Raw genomic sequence first — 16801 nt, forward strand, 5'->3', positions numbered from 1 at the left:
AGTCTTTTGGGCAACATCCTTCCCCAACATAGTTCAATATGCAAAAGTTTACCAGAATAGGAAAGCAATCCAATTCAGTTTCTCTTTGACAGTAGAATATTAAAAACTTTGACATTTCCACATTGCTGCAGTAGTTTGCGCTCCTTTCAAATGGGAGGTTCCATGGTGTAATGGTTAGCACTTTGGACCTTGAATCCAATGATCCGAGTTCAAATCTCAGTGGGACCATTTTATGACTCTTGACCAAATCATTTTCTTTCAAGTGTATTCATTAATATCACATATCTAATACCGGTAGGGTGAAAAATTAATTTATTGATTATACTCTAAAAGTTTACTAGATGTGAGCAAATAATAGAATTTTTACAATACCTGGAAACTAAATGGCTCAAAATAATGAGAGATTTTACAAACTCACTCTGGTTTCTCAAACTCATCACAGGGGCCTGATGCACGACATTACTTTTTAAAATCTTACTGTTATTGATAAGGGGAACAAGGAACTTTTTAATTGCAAAGCGTTCATTAAAACAAAACTTGAGGAGCCAAACTTTGTATTACGGTGACCGAAGATGTGCAGTTTGAATAATAATCTTGAAATTCAGACGTACAAAGATTTTACACACTGATTTTCAACAGTAATTCCACAACCAATAAAGTTGAATCTTTTGAAAGACATGTCAAAGGTGTGAATCTGAAATTCACTTTCAAAGAAATTCACAATGAAATGCACTGTGTAAGTCCAGCATGTTGTCAGCTAAGAAATCAGCAAAAATGAACTATCTCATTACTGGCCATATAGATGAGAAAGGAAAATAAACTCATGTTTACAATGTGGATGTGAAAGAACAGTTTCTAGGTTCAGCTTCAATATTTATGTTTATGAATAATTGATATGTTCATATTGTCTAACAGCTATCTAGACGGATAAAGCTATGTATGCATCTAAACATACTTATGCGTTCATACGCATCAGTATAAAACATTGATATTAGGTTTTTTCTAGACCAAATTCTAAAAAATGAGTTAAACAGTGAATCTCATAATTGTAGTAGGTCCCACCGAGATTTGAACTCGGATCGCTGGATTCAGAGTCCAGAGTGCTAACCATTACACCATGGAACCCTCTCACACAAGAGTGACTTTTCCATTGAGACAAAAGAGAGCGCATCAGTGATGGCCTTCTCTTATATTGATACAAAGATATCTCATTTGAATGGTCATAGTGGATAGAGCTTTAATGTGATTTGATTCTTTTCGCTATATTCTCTATAAAAGTGTTAAATATTCAAATGTTTATCAGAATATAAAAGTTATATCACAATGTTCATCTTTGCCTGTAGCATAATTAAACAGTCTACATTTCCAGACTACTGAAGCAATGTCTCTGTCTCCTGCATGGGTGGCTCCATAGAGCAATGGTTGGCAATTTGGACTTTGCATCCAATGATCCGATTTGAGACCTTGGAGGGACTTTTTTTATTACTCTTGAGCTTTTCCATTTCTTCATCTTTGTTCATTGATAGCTCAAATCCAACACCAGTAGGTTGAAAGAGTCAATTATTGAATGCTTTCAAAATGTCCATCAGCTTGAACAAGTTACATCAATACAAACTTTACAATACTTTGACATCAAATTTCTTCACAAAGTAGTTAGCCATTATAAAATCATATCCTGATTTTCTCAAACGCATTTCAGACGGGTGATTCACAGCATCACTTTTTTAAGCTTTCCTGCTATTGATAAGGCGAAAATAGCACATTTTGAATGAGAAGTTTTTTTCAATCAAACATAGAGGAACCCAAATGATGATCTCATTCAGCTAGTAAAAATGTTGTTTTATATTAGTATGGAAATCGTGAAAAGAAAATGTTTTTCATGCTGATTTACAACAGTTGATCTCCAATCGTAAAATATAAGCTTTTGGTCGGAGGCATCACAGGTACTGATCAAATTCTAATTTTTGAACTTTATTCACAAATCATATGATATGCTTTGTATACATCAACTGTATTGTTGGATCAATAATGAGTAAAAAGTGACTATCTCAATTTCAGGACATATAAAAGAGAAAGAAGTAGAAACTCATGTTTCAAATGCTGAGAGGCAACAACTGTTCATGATTTTCACCTCCACTAATTATATTTATTTTTATAATCTATCTGTTTATATTTTCCTATAAATATACAGAGACATATAGCTATATATACAGAGATACATATGTACAGGTTGATTTTTACATGTTTATAAGTAAATGTGATGTTGTTCCAAATAAAACTTCTAAGAACTGAATGGAAAAGAAAATTGTAAAGTTCAGATAAGTCCCACTGAAATTTGTACTCAGATCCCCGTTTTCAGAGTCCAGAGTGCTAACCATGACACCATCCACCCTCCCGTACCAGGGTGAGCTTTCCATTTTGACAGAAGAGATTTGCCTCAGGGGGCAACTTATCTTTCATTGAAAAATATTATCTCACGTAAAAACCACTGTTCAACAGAGTTATAACGTTATTTGAGTCTTTTGGGCAACATCCTTCCCCAACATAGTTCAATATGCAAAAGTTTACCAGAATAGGAAAGCAATCCAATTCAGTTTCTCTTTGACAGTAGAATATTAAAAACTTTGACATTTCCACATTGCTGCAGTAGTTTGCGCTCCTTTCAAATGGGAGGTTCCATGGTGTAATGGTTAGCACTTTGGACCTTGAATCCAATGATCCGAGTTCAAATCTCGGTGGGACCATTTTATGACTCTTGACCAAATCATTTTCTTTCAAGTGTATTCATTAATATCACATATCTAATACCGGTAGGGTGAAAAATTAATTTATTGATTATACTCTAAAAGTTTACTAGATGTGAGCAAATAATAGAATTTTTACAATACCTGGAAACTAAATGGCTCAAAATAATGAGAGATTTTACAAACTCACTCTGGTTTCTCAAACTCATCACAGGGGCCTGATGCACGACATTACTTTTTAAAATCTTACTGTTATTCATAAGGGGAACAAGGAACTTTTTAATTGCAAAGCGTTCATTAAAACAAAACTTGAGGAGCCAAACTTTGTATTACGGTGACCGAAGATGTGCAGTTTGAATAATAATCTTGAAATTCAGACGTACAAAGATTTTACACACTGATTTTCAACAGTAATTCCACAACCAATAAAGTTGAATCTTTTGAAAGACATGTCAAAGGTGTGAATCTGAAATTCACTTTCAAAGAAATTCACAATGAAATGCACTGTGTAAGTCCAGCATGTTGTCAGCTAAGAAATCAGCAAAAATGAACTATCTCATTACTGGCCATATAGATGAGAAAGGAAAATAAACTCATGTTTACAATGTGGATGTGAAAGAACAGTTTCTAGGTTCAGCTTCAATATTTATGTTTATGAATAATTGATATGTTCATATTGTCTAACAGCTATCTAGACGGATAAAGCTATGTATGCATCTAAACATACTTATGCGTTCATACGCATCAGTATAAAACATTGATATTAGGTTTTTTCTAGACCAAATTCTAAAAAATGAGTTAAACAGTGAATCTCATAATTGTAGTAGGTCCCACCGAGATTTGAACTCGGATCGCTGGATTCAGAGTCCAGAGTGCTAACCATTACACCATGGAACCCTCTCACACAAGAGTGACTTTTCCATTGAGACAAAAGAGAGCGCATCAGTGATGGCCTTCTCTTATATTGATACAAAGATATCTCATTTGAATGGTCATAGTGGATAGAGCTTTAATGTGATTTGATTCTTTTCGCTATATTCTCTATAAAAGTGTTAAATATTCAAATGTTTATCAGAATATAAAAGTTATATCACAATGTTCATCTTTGCCTGTAGCATAATTAAACAGTCTACATTTCCAGACTACTGAAGCAATGTCTCTGTCTCCTGCATGGGTGGCTCCATAGAGCAATGGTTGGCAATTTGGACTTTGCATCCAATGATCCGATTTGAGACCTTGGAGGGACTTTTTTTATTACTCTTGAGCTTTTCCATTTCTTCATCTTTGTTCATTGATAGCTCAAATCCAACACCAGTAGGTTGAAAGAGTCAATTATTGAATGCTTTCAAAATGTCCATCAGCTTGAACAAGTTACATCAATACAAACTTTACAATACTTTGACATCAAATTTCTTCACAAAGTAGTTAGCCATTATAAAATCATATCCTGATTTTCTCAAACGCATTTCAGACGGGTGATTCACAGCATCACTTTTTTAAGCTTTCCTGCTATTGATAAGGCGAAAATAGCACATTTTGAATGAGAAGTTTTTTTCAATCAAACATAGAGGAACCCAAATGATGATCTCATTCAGCTAGTAAAAATGTTGTTTTATATTAGTATGGAAATCGTGAAAAGAAAATGTTTTTCATGCTGATTTACAACAGTTGATCTCCAATCGTAAAATATAAGCTTTTGGTCGGAGGCATCACAGGTACTGATCAAATTCTCATTTTTGAACTTTATTCACAAATCATATGATATGCTTTGTATACATCAACTGTATTGTTGGATCAATAATGAGTAAAAAGTGACTATCTCAATTTCAGGACATATAAAAGAGAAAGAAGTAGAAACTCATGTTTCAAATGCTGAGAGGCAACAACTGTTCATGATTTTCACCTCCACTAATTATATTTATTTTTATAATCTATCTGTTTATATTTTCCTATAAATATACAGAGACATACAGCTATATATACAGAGATACATATGTACAGGTTGATTTTTACATGTTTATAAGTAAATGTGATGTTGTTCCAAATAAAACTTCTAAGAACTGAATGGAAAAGAAAATTGTAAAGTTCTGATAAGTCCCACTGAAATTTGTACTCAGATCCCCGTTTTCAGAGTCCAGAGTGCTAACCATGACACCATCCACCCTCCCGTACCAGGGTGAGCTTTCCATTTTGACAGAAGAGATTTGCCTCAGGGGGCAACTTATCTTTCATTGAAAAATATTATCTCACGTAAAAACCACTGTTCAACAGAGTTATAACGTTATTTGAGTCTTTTGGGCAACATCCTTCCCCAACATAGTTCAATATGCAAAAGTTTACCAGAATAGGAAAGCAATCCAATTCAGTTTCTCTTTGACAGTAGAATATTAAAAACTTTGACATTTCCACATTGCTGCAGTAGTTTGCGCTCCTTTCAAATGGGAGGTTCCATGGTGTAATGGTTAGCACTTTGGACCTTGAATCCAATGATCCGAGTTCAAATCTCGGTGGGACCATTTTATGACTCTTGACCAAATCATTTTCTTTCAAGTGTATTCATTAATATCACATATCTAATACCGGTAGGGTGAAAAATTAATTTATTGATTATACTCTAAAAGTTTACTAGATGTGAGCAAATAATAGAATTTTTACAATACCTGGAAACTAAATGGCTCAAAATAATGAGAGATTTTACAAACTCACTCTGGTTTCTCAAACTCATCACAGGGGCCTGATGCACGACATTACTTTTTAAAATCTTACTGTTATTCATAAGGGGAACAAGGAACTTTTTAATTGCAAAGCGTTCATTAAAACAAAACTTGAGGAGCCAAACTTTGTATTACGGTGACCGAAGATGTGCAGTTTGAATAATAATCTTGAAATTCAGACGTACAAAGATTTTACACACTGATTTTCAACAGTAATTCCACAACCAATAAAGTTGAATCTTTTGAAAGACATGTCAAAGGTGTGAATCTGAAATTCACTTTCAAAGAAATTCACAATGAAATGCACTGTGTAAGTCCAGCATGTTGTCAGCTAAGAAATCAGCAAAAATGAACTATCTCATTACTGGCCATATAGATGAGAAAGGAAAATAAACTCATGTTTACAATGTGGATGTGAAAGAACAGTTTCTAGGTTCAGCTTCAATATTTATGTTTATGAATAATTGATATGTTCATATTGTCTAACAGCTATCTAGACGGATAAAGCTATGTATGCATCTATACATACTTATGCGTTCATACGCATCAGTATAAAACATTGATATTAGATTTTTTCTAGACCAAATTCTAAAAAATGAGTTAAACAGTGAATCTCATAATTGTAGTAGGTCCCACCGAGATTTGAACTCGGATCGCTGGATTCAGAGTCCAGAGTGCTAACCATTACACCATGGAACCCTCTCACACAAGAGTGACTTTTCCATTGAGACAAAAGAGAGCGCATCAGTGATGGCCTTCTCTTATATTGATACAAAGATATCTCATTTGAATGGTCATAGTGGATAGAGCTTTAATGTGATTTGATTCTTTTCGCTATATTCTCTATAAAAGTGTTAAATATTCAAATGTTTATCAGAATATAAAAGTTATATCACAATGTTCATCTTTGCCTGTAGCATAATTAAACAGTCTACATTTCCAGACTACTGAAGCAATGTCTCTGTCTCCTGCATGGGTGGCTCCATAGAGCAATGGTTGGCAATTTGGACTTTGCATCCAATGATCCGATTTGAGACCTTGGAGGGACTTTTTTTATTACTCTTGAGCTTTTCCATTTCTTCATCTTTGTTCATTGATAGCTCAAATCCAACACCAGTAGGTTGAAAGAGTCAATTATTGAATGCTTTCAAAATGTCCATCAGCTTGAACAAGTTACATCAATACAAACTTTACAATACTTTGACATCAAATTTCTTCACAAAGTAGTTAGCCATTATAAAATCATATCCTGATTTTCTCAAACGCATTTCAGACGGGTGATTCACAGCATCACTTTTTTAAGCTTTCCTGCTATTGATAAGGCGAAAATAGCACATTTTGAATGAGAAGTTTTTTTCAATCAAACATAGAGGAACCCAAATGATGATCTCATTCAGCTAGTAAAAATGTTGTTTTATATTAGTATGGAAATCGTGAAAAGAAAATGTTTTTCATGCTGATTTACAACAGTTGATCTCCAATCGTAAAATATAAGCTTTTGGTCGGAGGCATCACAGGTACTGATCAAATTCTCATTTTTGAACTTTATTCACAAATCATATGATATGCTTTGTATACATCAACTGTATTGTTGGATCAATAATGAGTAAAAAGTGACTATCTCAATTTCAGGACATATAAAAGAGAAAGAAGTAGAAACTCATGTTTCAAATGCTGAGAGGCAACAACTGTTCATGATTTTCACCTCCACTAATTATATTTATTTTTATAATCTATCTGTTTATATTTTCCTATAAATATACAGAGACATATAGCTATATATACAGAGATACATATGTACAGGTTGATTTTTACATGTTTATAAGTAAATGTGATGTTGTTCCAAATAAAACTTCTAAGAACTGAATGGAAAAGAAAATTGTAAAGTTCAGATAAGTCCCACTGAAATTTGTACTCAGATCCCCGTTTTCAGAGTCCAGAGTGCTAACCATGACACCATCCACCCTCCCGTACCAGGGTGAGCTTTCCATTTTGACAGAAGAGATTTGCCTCAGGGGGCAACTTATCTTTCATTGAAAAATATTATCTCACGTAAAAACCACTGTTCAACAGAGTTATAACGTTATTTGAGTCTTTTGGGCAACATCCTTCCCCAACATAGTTCAATATGCAAAAGTTTACCAGAATAGGAAAGCAATCCAATTCAGTTTCTCTTTGACAGTAGAATATTAAAAACTTTGACATTTCCACATTGCTGCAGTAGTTTGCGCTCCTTTCAAATGGGAGGTTCCATGGTGTAATGGTTAGCACTTTGGACCTTGAATCCAATGATCCGAGTTCAAATCTCGGTGGGACCATTTTATGACTCTTGACCAAATCATTTTCTTTCAAGTGTATTCATTAATATCACATATCTAATACCGGTAGGGTGAAAAATTAATTTATTGATTATACTCTAAAAGTTTACTAGATGTGAGCAAATAATAGAATTTTTACAATACCTGGAAACTAAATGGCTCAAAATAATGAGAGATTTTACAAACTCACTCTGGTTTCTCAAACTCATCACAGGGGCCTGATGCACGACATTACTTTTTAAAATCTTACTGTTATTGATAAGGGGAACAAGGAACTTTTTAATTGCAAAGCGTTCATTAAAACAAAACTTGAGGAGCCAAACTTTGTATTACGGTGACCGAAGATGTGCAGTTTGAATAATAATCTTGAAATTCAGACGTACAAAGATTTTACACACTGATTTTCAACAGTAATTCCACAACCAATAAAGTTGAATCTTTTGAAAGACATGTCAAAGGTGTGAATCTGAAATTCACTTTCAAAGAAATTCACAATGAAATGCACTGTGTAAGTCCAGCATGTTGTCAGCTAAGAAATCAGCAAAAATGAACTATCTCATTACTGGCCATATAGATGAGAAAGGAAAATAAACTCATGTTTACAATGTGTATGTGAAAGAACAGTTTCTAGGTTCAGCTTCAATATTTATGTTTATGAATAATTGATATGTTCATATTGTCTAACAGCTATCTAGACGGATAAAGCTATGTATGCATCTATACATACTTATGCGTTCATACGCATCAGTATAAAACATTGATATTAGGTTTTTTCTAGACCAAATTCTAAAAAATGAGTTAAACAGTGAATCTCATAAATGTAGTAGGTCCCACCGAGATTTGAACTCGGATCGCTGGATTCAGAGTCCAGAGTGCTAACCATTACACCATGGAGCCCTCTCACACAAGAGTGACTTTTCCATTGAGACAAAAGAGAGCGCATCAGTGATGGCCTTCTCTTATATTGATACAAAGATATCTCATTTGAATGGTCATAGTGGATAGAGCTTTAATGTGATTTGATTCTTTTCGCTATATTCTCTATAAAAGTGTTAAATATTCAAATGTTTATCAGAATATAAAAGTTATATCACAATGTTCATCTTTGCCTGTAGCATAATTAAACAGTCTACATTTCCAGACTACTGAAGAAATGTCTCTGTCTCCTGCATGGGTGGCTCCATAGAGCAATGGTTGGCAATTTGGACTTTGCATCCAATGATCCGATTTGAGACCTTGGCGGGACTTTTTTTATTACTCTTGAGCTTTTCCATTTCTTCATCTTTGTTCATTGATAGCTCAAATCCAACACCAGTAGGTTGAAAGAGTCAATTATTGAATGCTTTCAAAATGTCCATCAGCTTGAACAAGTTACATCAATACAAACTTTACAATACTTTGACATCAAATTTCTTCACAAAGTAGTTAGCCATTATAAAATCATATCCTGATTTTCTCAAACGCATTTCAGACGGGTGATTCACAGCATCACTTTTTTAAGCTTTCCTGCTATTGATAAGGCGAAAATAGCACATTTTGAATGAGAAGTTTTCTTCAATCAAACATAGAGGAACCCAAATGATGATCTCATTCAGCTAGTAAAAATGTTGTTTTATATTAGTATGGAAATCGTGAAAAGAAAATGTTTTTCATGCTGATTTACAACAGTTGATCTCCAATCGTAAAATATAAGCTTTTGGTCGGAGGCATCACAGGTACTGATCAAATTCTCATTTTTGAACTTTATTCACAAATCATATGATATGCTTTGTATACATCAACTGTATTGTTGGATCAATAATGAGTAAAAAGTGACTATCTCAATTTCAGGACATATAAAAGAGAAAGAAGTAGAAACTCATGTTTCAAATGCTGAGAGGCAACAACTGTTCATGATTTTCACCTCCACTAATTATATTTATTTTTATAATCTATATGTTTATATTTTCCTATAAATATACAGAGACATATAGCTATATATACAGAGATACATATGTACAGGTTGATTTTTACATGTTTATAAGTAAATGTGATGTTGTTCCAAATAAAACTTCTAAGAACTGAATGGAAAAGAAAATTGTAAAGTTCAGATAAGTCCCACTGAAATTTGTACTCAGATCCCCGTTTTCAGAGTCCAGAGTGCTAACCATGACACCATCCACCCTCCCGTACCAGGGTGAGCTTTCCATTTTGACAGAAGAGATTTGCCTCAGGGGGCAACTTATCTTTCATTGAAAAATATTATCTCACGTAAAAACCACTGTTCAACAGAGTTATAACGTTATTTGAGTCTTTTGGGCAACATCCTTCCCCAACATAGTTCAATATGCAAAAGTTTACCAGAATAGGAAAGCAATCCAATTCAGTTTCTCTTTGACAGTAGAATATTAAAAACTTTGACATTTCCACATTGCTGCAGTAGTTTGCGCTCCTTTCAAATGGGAGGTTCCATGGTGTAATGGTTAGCACTTTGGACCTTGAATCCAATGATCCGAGTTCAAATCTCGGTGGGACCATTTTATGACTCTTGACCAAATCATTTTCTTTCAAGTGTATTCATTAATATCACATATCTAATACCGGTAGGGTGAAAAATTAATTTATTGATTATACTCTAAAAGTTTACTAGATGTGAGCAAATAATAGAATTTTTACAATACCTGGAAACTAAATGGCTCAAAATAATGAGAGATTTTACAAACTCACTCTGGTTTCTCAAACTCATCACAGGGGCCTGATGCACGACATTACTTTTTAAAATCTTACTGTTATTGATAAGGGGAACAAGGAACTTTTTAATTGCAAAGCGTTCATTAAAACAAAACTTGAGGAGCCAAACTTTGTATTACGGTGACCGAAGATGTGCAGTTTGAATAATAATCTTGAAATTCAGACGTACAAAGATTTTACACACTGATTTTCAACAGTAATTCCACAACCAATAAAGTTGAATCTTTTGAAAGACATGTCAAAGGTGTGAATCTGAAATTCACTTTCAAAGAAATTCACAATGAAATGCACTGTGTAAGTCCAGCATGTTGTCAGCTAAGAAATCAGCAAAAATGAACTATCTCATTACTGGCCATATAGATGAGAAAGGAAAATAAACTCATGTTTACAATGTGGATGTGAAAGAACAGTTTCTAGGTTCAGCTTCAATATTTATGTTTATGAATAATTGATATGTTCATATTGTCTAACAGCTATCTAGACGGATAAAGCTATGTATGCATCTATACATACTTATGCGTTCATACGCATCAGTATAAAACATTGATATTAGGTTTTTTCTAGACCAAATTCTAAAAAATGAGTTACACAGTGAATCTCATATTTGTAGTAGGTCCCACCGAGATTTGAACTCGGATCGCTGGATTCAGAGTCCAGAGTGCTAACCATTACACCATGGAGCCCTCTCACACAAGAGTGACTTTTCCATTGAGACAAAAGAGAGCGCATCAGTGATGGCCTTCTCTTATATTGATACAAAGATATCTCATTTGAATGGTCATAGTGGATAGAGCTTTAATGTGATTTGATTCTTTTCGCTATATTCTCTATAAAAGTGTTAAATATTCAAATGTTTATCAGAATATAAAAGTTATATCACAATGTTCATCTTTGCCTGTAGCATAATTAAACAGTCTACATTTCCAGACTACTGAAGAAATGTCTCTGTCTCCTGCATGGGTGGCTCCATAGAGCAATGGTTGGCAATTTGGACTTTGCATCCAATGATCCGATTTGAGACCTTGGAGGGACTTTTTTTATTACTCTTGAGCTTTTCCATTTCTTCATCTTTGTTCATTGATAGCTCAAATCCAACACCAGTAGGTTGAAAGAGTCAATTATTGAATGCTTTCAAAATGTCCATCAGCTTGAACAAGTTACATCAATACAAACTTTACAATACTTTGACATCAAATTTCTTCACAAAGTAGTTAGCCATTATAAAATCATATCCTGATTTTCTCAAACGCATTTCAGACGGGTGATTCACAGCATCACTTTTTTAAGCTTTCCTGCTATTGATAAGGCGAAAATAGCACATTTTGAATGAGAAGTTTTCTTCAATCAAACATAGAGGAACCCAAATGATGATCTCATTCAGCTAGTAAAAATGTTGTTTTATATTAGTATGGAAATCGTGAAAAGAAAATGTTTTTCATGCTGATTTACAACAGTTGATCTCCAATCGTAAAATATAAGCTTTTGGTCGGAGGCATCACAGGTACTGATCAAATTCTCATTTTTGAACTTTATTCACAAATCATATGATATGCTTTGTATACATCAACTGTATTGTTGGATCAATAATGAGTAAAAAGTGACTATCTCAATTTCAGGACATATAAAAGAGAAAGAAGTAGAAACTCATGTTTCAAATGCTGAGAGGCAACAACTGTTCATGATTTTCACCTCCACTAATTATATTTATTTTTATAATCTATCTGTTTATATTTTCCTATAAATATACAGAGACATAGAGCTATATATACAGAGATACATATGTACAGGTTGATTTTTACATGTTTATAAGTAAATGTGATGTTGTTCCAAATAAAACTTCTAAGAACTGAATGGAAAAGAAAATTGTAAAGTTCAGATAAGTCCCACTGAAATTTGTACTCAGATCCCCGTTTTCAGAGTCCAGAGTGCTAACCATGACACCATCCACCCTCCCGTACCAGGGTGAGCTTTCCATTTTGACAGAAGAGATTTGCCTCAGGGGGCAACTTATCTTTCATTGAAAAATATTATCTCACGTAAAAACCACTGTTCAACAGAGTTATAACGTTATTTGAGTCTTTTGGGCAACATCCTTCCCCAACATAGTTCAATATGCAAAAGTTTACCAGAATAGGAAAGCAATCCAATTCAGTTTCTCTTTGACAGTAGAATATTAAAAACTTTGACATTTCCACATTGCTGCAGTAGTTTGCGCTCCTTTCAAATGGGAGGTTCCATGGTGTAATGGTTAGCACTTTGGACCTTGAATCCAATGATCCGAGTTCAAATCTCGGTGGGACCATTTTATGACTCTTGACCAAATCATTTTCTTTCAAGTGTATTCATTAATATCACATATCTAATACCGGTAGGGTGAAAAATTAATTTATTGAATATACTCTAAAAGTTTACTAGATGTGAGCAAATAATAGAATTTTTACAATACCTGGAAACTAAATGGCTCAAAATAATGAGAGATTTTACAAACTCACTCTGGTTTCTCAAACTCATCACAGGGGCCTGATGCACGACATTACTTTTTAAAATCTTACTGTTATTGATAAGGGGAACAAGGAACTTTTTAATTGCAAAGCGTTCATTAAAACAAAACTTGAGGAGCCAAACTTTGTATTACGGTGACCGAAGATGTGCAGTTTGAATAATAATCTTGAAATTCAGACGTACAAAGATTTTACACACTGATTTTCAACAGTAATTCCACAACCAATAAAGTTGAATCTTTTGAAAGACATGTCAAAGGTGTGAATCTGAAATTCACTTTCAAAGAAATTCACAATGAAATGCACTGTGTAAGTCCAGCATGTTGTCAGCTAAGAAATCAGCAAAAATGAACTATCTCATTACTGGCCATATAGATGAGAAAGGAAAATAAACTCATGTTTACAATGTGGATGTGAAAGAACAGTTTCTAGGTTCAGCTTCAATATTTATGTTTATGAATAATTGATATGTTCATATTGTCTAACAGCTATCTAGACGGATAAAGCTATGTATGCATCTATACATACTTATGCGTTCATACGCATCAGTATAAAACATTGATATTAGATTTTTTCTAGACCAAATTCTAAAAAATGAGTTAAACAGTGAATCTCATAATTGTAGTAGGTCCCACCGAGATTTGAACTCGGATCGCTGGATTCAGAGTCCAGAGTGCTAACCATTACACCATGGAACCCTCTCACACAAGAGTGACTTTTCCATTGAGACAAAAGAGAGCGCATCAGTGATGGCCTTCTCTTATATTGATACAAAGATATCTCATTTGAATGGTCATAGTGGATAGAGCTTTAATGTGATTTGATTCTTTTCGCTATATTCTCTATAAAAGTGTTAAATATTCAAATGTTTATCAGAATATAAAAGTTATATCACAATGTTCATCTTTGCCTGTAGCATAATTAAACAGTCTACATTTCCAGACTACTGAAGCAATGTCTCTGTCTCCTGCATGGGTGGCTCCATAGAGCAATGGTTGGCAATTTGGACTTTGCATCCAATGATCCGATTTGAGACCTTGGAGGGACTTTTTTTATTACTCTTGAGCTTTTCCATTTCTTCATCTTTGTTCATTGATAGCTCAAATCCAACACCAGTAGGTTGAAAGAGTCAATTATTGAATGCTTTCAAAATGTCCATCAGCTTGAACAAGTTACATCAATACAAACTTTACAATACTTTGACATCAAATTTCTTCACAAAGTAGTTAGCCATTATAAAATCATATCCTGATTTTCTCAAACGCATTTCAGACGGGTGATTCACAGCATCACTTTTTTAAGCTTTCCTGCTATTGATAAGGCGAAAATAGCACATTTTGAATGAGAAGTTTTTTTCAATCAAACATAGAGGAACCCAAATGATGATCTCATTCAGCTAGTAAAAATGTTGTTTTATATTAGTATGGAAATCGTGAAAAGAAAATGTTTTTCATGCTGATTTACAACAGTTGATCTCCAATCGTAAAATATAAGCTTTTGGTCGGAGGCATCACAGGTACTGATCAAATTCTCATTTTTGAACTTTATTCACAAATCATATGATATGCTTTGTATACATCAACTGTATTGTTGGATCAATAATGAGTAAAAAGTGACTATCTCAATTTCAGGACATATAAAAGAGAAAGAAGTAGAAACTCATGTTTCAAATGCTGAGAGGCAACAACTGTTCATGATTTTCACCTCCACTAATTATATTTATTTTTATAATCTATCTGTTTATATTTTCCTATAAATATACAGAGACATATAGCTATATATACAGAGATACATATGTACAGGTTGATTTTTACATGTTTATAAGTAAATGTGATGTTGTTCCAAATAAAACTTCTAAGAACTGAATGGAAAAGAAAATTGTAAAGTTCAGATAAGTCCCACTGAAATTTGTACTCAGATCCCCGTTTTCAGAGTCCAGAGTGCTAACCATGACACCATCCACCCTCCCGTACCAGGGTGAGCTTTCCATTTTGACAGAAGAGATTTGCCTCAGGGGGCAACTTATCTTTCATTGAAAAATATTATCTCACGTAAAAACCACTGTTCAACAGAGTTATAACGTTATTTGAGTCTTTTGGGCAACATCCTTCCCCAACATAGTTCAATATGCAAAAGTTTACCAGAATAGGAAAGCAATCCAATTCAGTTTCTCTTTGACAGTAGAATATTAAAAACTTTGACATTTCCACATTGCTGCAGTAGTTTGCGCTCCTTTCAAATGGGAGGTTCCATGGTGTAATGGTTAGCACTTTGGACCTTGAATCCAATGATCCGAGTTCAAATCTCGGTGGGACCATTTTATGACTCTTGACCAAATCATTTTCTTTCAAGTGTATTCATTAATATCACATATCTAATACCGGTAGGGTGAAAAATTAATTTATTGATTATACTCTAAAAGTTTACTAGATGTGAGCAAATAATAGAATTTTTACAATACCTGGAAACTAAATGGCTCAAAATAATGAGAGATTTTACAAACTCACTCTGGTTTCTCAAACTCATCACAGGGGCCTGATGCACGACATTACTTTTTAAAATCTTACTGTTATTGATAAGGGGAACAAGGAACTTTTTAATTGCAAAGCGTTCATTAAAACAAAACTTGAGGAGCCAAACTTTGTATTACGGTGACCGAAGATGTGCAGTTTGAATAATAATCTTGAAATTCAGACGTACAAAGATTTTACACACTGATTTTCAACAGTAATTCCACAACCAATAAAGTTGAATCTTTTGAAAGACATGTCAAAGGTGTGAATCTGAAATTCACTTTCAAAGAAATTCACAATGAAATGCACTGTGTAAGTCCAGCATGTTGTCAGCTAAGAAATCAGCAAAAATGAACTATCTCATTACTGGCCATATAGATGAGAAAGGAAAATAAACTCATGTTTACAATGTGGATGTGAAAGAACAGTTTCTAGGTTCAGCTTCAATATTTATGTTTATGAATAATTGATATGTTCATATTGTCTAACAGCTATCTAGACGGATAAAGCTATGTATGCATCTATACATACTTATGCGTTCATACGCATCAGTATAACACATTGATATTAGATTTTTTCTAGACCAAATTCTAAAAAATGAGTTAAACAGTGAATCTCATAATTGTAGTAGGTCCCACCGAGATTTGAACTCGGATCGCTGGATTCAGAGTCCAGAGTGCTAACCATTACACCATGGAACCCTCTCACACAAGAGTGACTTTTCCATTGAGACAAAAGAGAGCGCATCAGTGATGGCCTTCTCTTATATTGATACAAAGATATCTCATTTGAATGGTCATAGTGGATAGAGCTTTAATGTGATTTGATTCTTTTCGCTATATTCTCTATAAAAGTGTTAAATATTCAAATGTTTATCAGAATATAAAAGTTATATCACAATGTTCATCTTTGCCTGTAGCATAATTAAACAGTCTACATTTCCAGACTACTGAAGCAATGTCTCTGTCTCCTGCATGGGTGGCTCCATAGAGCAATGGTTGGCAATTTGGACTTTGCATCCAATGATCCGATTTGAGACCTTGGAGGGACTTTTTTTATTACTCTTGAGCTTTTCCATTTCTTCATCTTTGTTCATTGATAGCTCAAATCCAACACCAGTAGGTTGAAAGAGTCAATTATTGAATGCTTTCAAAATGTCCATCAGCTTGAACAAGTTACATCAATACAAACTTTACAATACTTTGACATCAAATTTCTTCACAAAGTAGTTAGCCATTATAAAATCATATCCTGATTTTCTCAAACGCATTTCAGACGGGT

The 16801-nt window shown here is 33.9% G+C and overlaps 11 non-coding genes across 11 annotated transcripts; 6 read left to right on the forward strand and 5 right to left on the reverse strand.

The window, feature by feature from the left end:
- Nucleotides 1-1053: 1053 nt before the first annotated feature.
- On the reverse strand, nt 1054-1125 carry TRNAQ-CUG (transfer RNA glutamine (anticodon CUG)). The gene has a single exon. It is a non-coding gene; the product is annotated as a tRNA-Gln (tRNA).
- Nucleotides 1126-2672: 1547 nt separating this feature from the next.
- On the forward strand, nt 2673-2744 carry TRNAQ-UUG (transfer RNA glutamine (anticodon UUG)). Its single transcript has one exon. It is a non-coding gene; the product is annotated as a tRNA-Gln (tRNA).
- An 825-nt stretch (nt 2745-3569) lies between these two features.
- TRNAQ-CUG (transfer RNA glutamine (anticodon CUG)) lies at nt 3570-3641 on the reverse strand. Its single transcript has one exon. It is a non-coding gene; the product is annotated as a tRNA-Gln (tRNA).
- A 1547-nt stretch (nt 3642-5188) lies between these two features.
- On the forward strand, nt 5189-5260 carry TRNAQ-UUG (transfer RNA glutamine (anticodon UUG)). Its single transcript has one exon. It is a non-coding gene; the product is annotated as a tRNA-Gln (tRNA).
- Nucleotides 5261-6085: 825 nt separating this feature from the next.
- TRNAQ-CUG (transfer RNA glutamine (anticodon CUG)) lies at nt 6086-6157 on the reverse strand. Its single transcript has one exon. It is a non-coding gene; the product is annotated as a tRNA-Gln (tRNA).
- A 1547-nt stretch (nt 6158-7704) lies between these two features.
- On the forward strand, nt 7705-7776 carry TRNAQ-UUG (transfer RNA glutamine (anticodon UUG)). The gene has a single exon. It is a non-coding gene; the product is annotated as a tRNA-Gln (tRNA).
- A 2444-nt stretch (nt 7777-10220) lies between these two features.
- TRNAQ-UUG (transfer RNA glutamine (anticodon UUG)) lies at nt 10221-10292 on the forward strand. Its single transcript has one exon. It is a non-coding gene; the product is annotated as a tRNA-Gln (tRNA).
- A 2444-nt stretch (nt 10293-12736) lies between these two features.
- Nucleotides 12737-12808, forward strand: TRNAQ-UUG (transfer RNA glutamine (anticodon UUG)). Its single transcript has one exon. It is a non-coding gene; the product is annotated as a tRNA-Gln (tRNA).
- Nucleotides 12809-13633: 825 nt separating this feature from the next.
- TRNAQ-CUG (transfer RNA glutamine (anticodon CUG)) lies at nt 13634-13705 on the reverse strand. The gene has a single exon. It is a non-coding gene; the product is annotated as a tRNA-Gln (tRNA).
- A 1547-nt stretch (nt 13706-15252) lies between these two features.
- On the forward strand, nt 15253-15324 carry TRNAQ-UUG (transfer RNA glutamine (anticodon UUG)). The gene has a single exon. It is a non-coding gene; the product is annotated as a tRNA-Gln (tRNA).
- An 825-nt stretch (nt 15325-16149) lies between these two features.
- On the reverse strand, nt 16150-16221 carry TRNAQ-CUG (transfer RNA glutamine (anticodon CUG)). Its single transcript has one exon. It is a non-coding gene; the product is annotated as a tRNA-Gln (tRNA).
- Between the last annotated feature and the right edge of the window lie 580 nt (nt 16222-16801).

The sequence above is a fragment of the Triturus cristatus genome, chromosome 5_2 (genome assembly GCF_964204655.1).
Source record: "Triturus cristatus chromosome 5_2, aTriCri1.1, whole genome shotgun sequence".
Classification (NCBI taxonomy): Eukaryota; Metazoa; Chordata; class Amphibia; order Caudata; family Salamandridae; genus Triturus; species Triturus cristatus.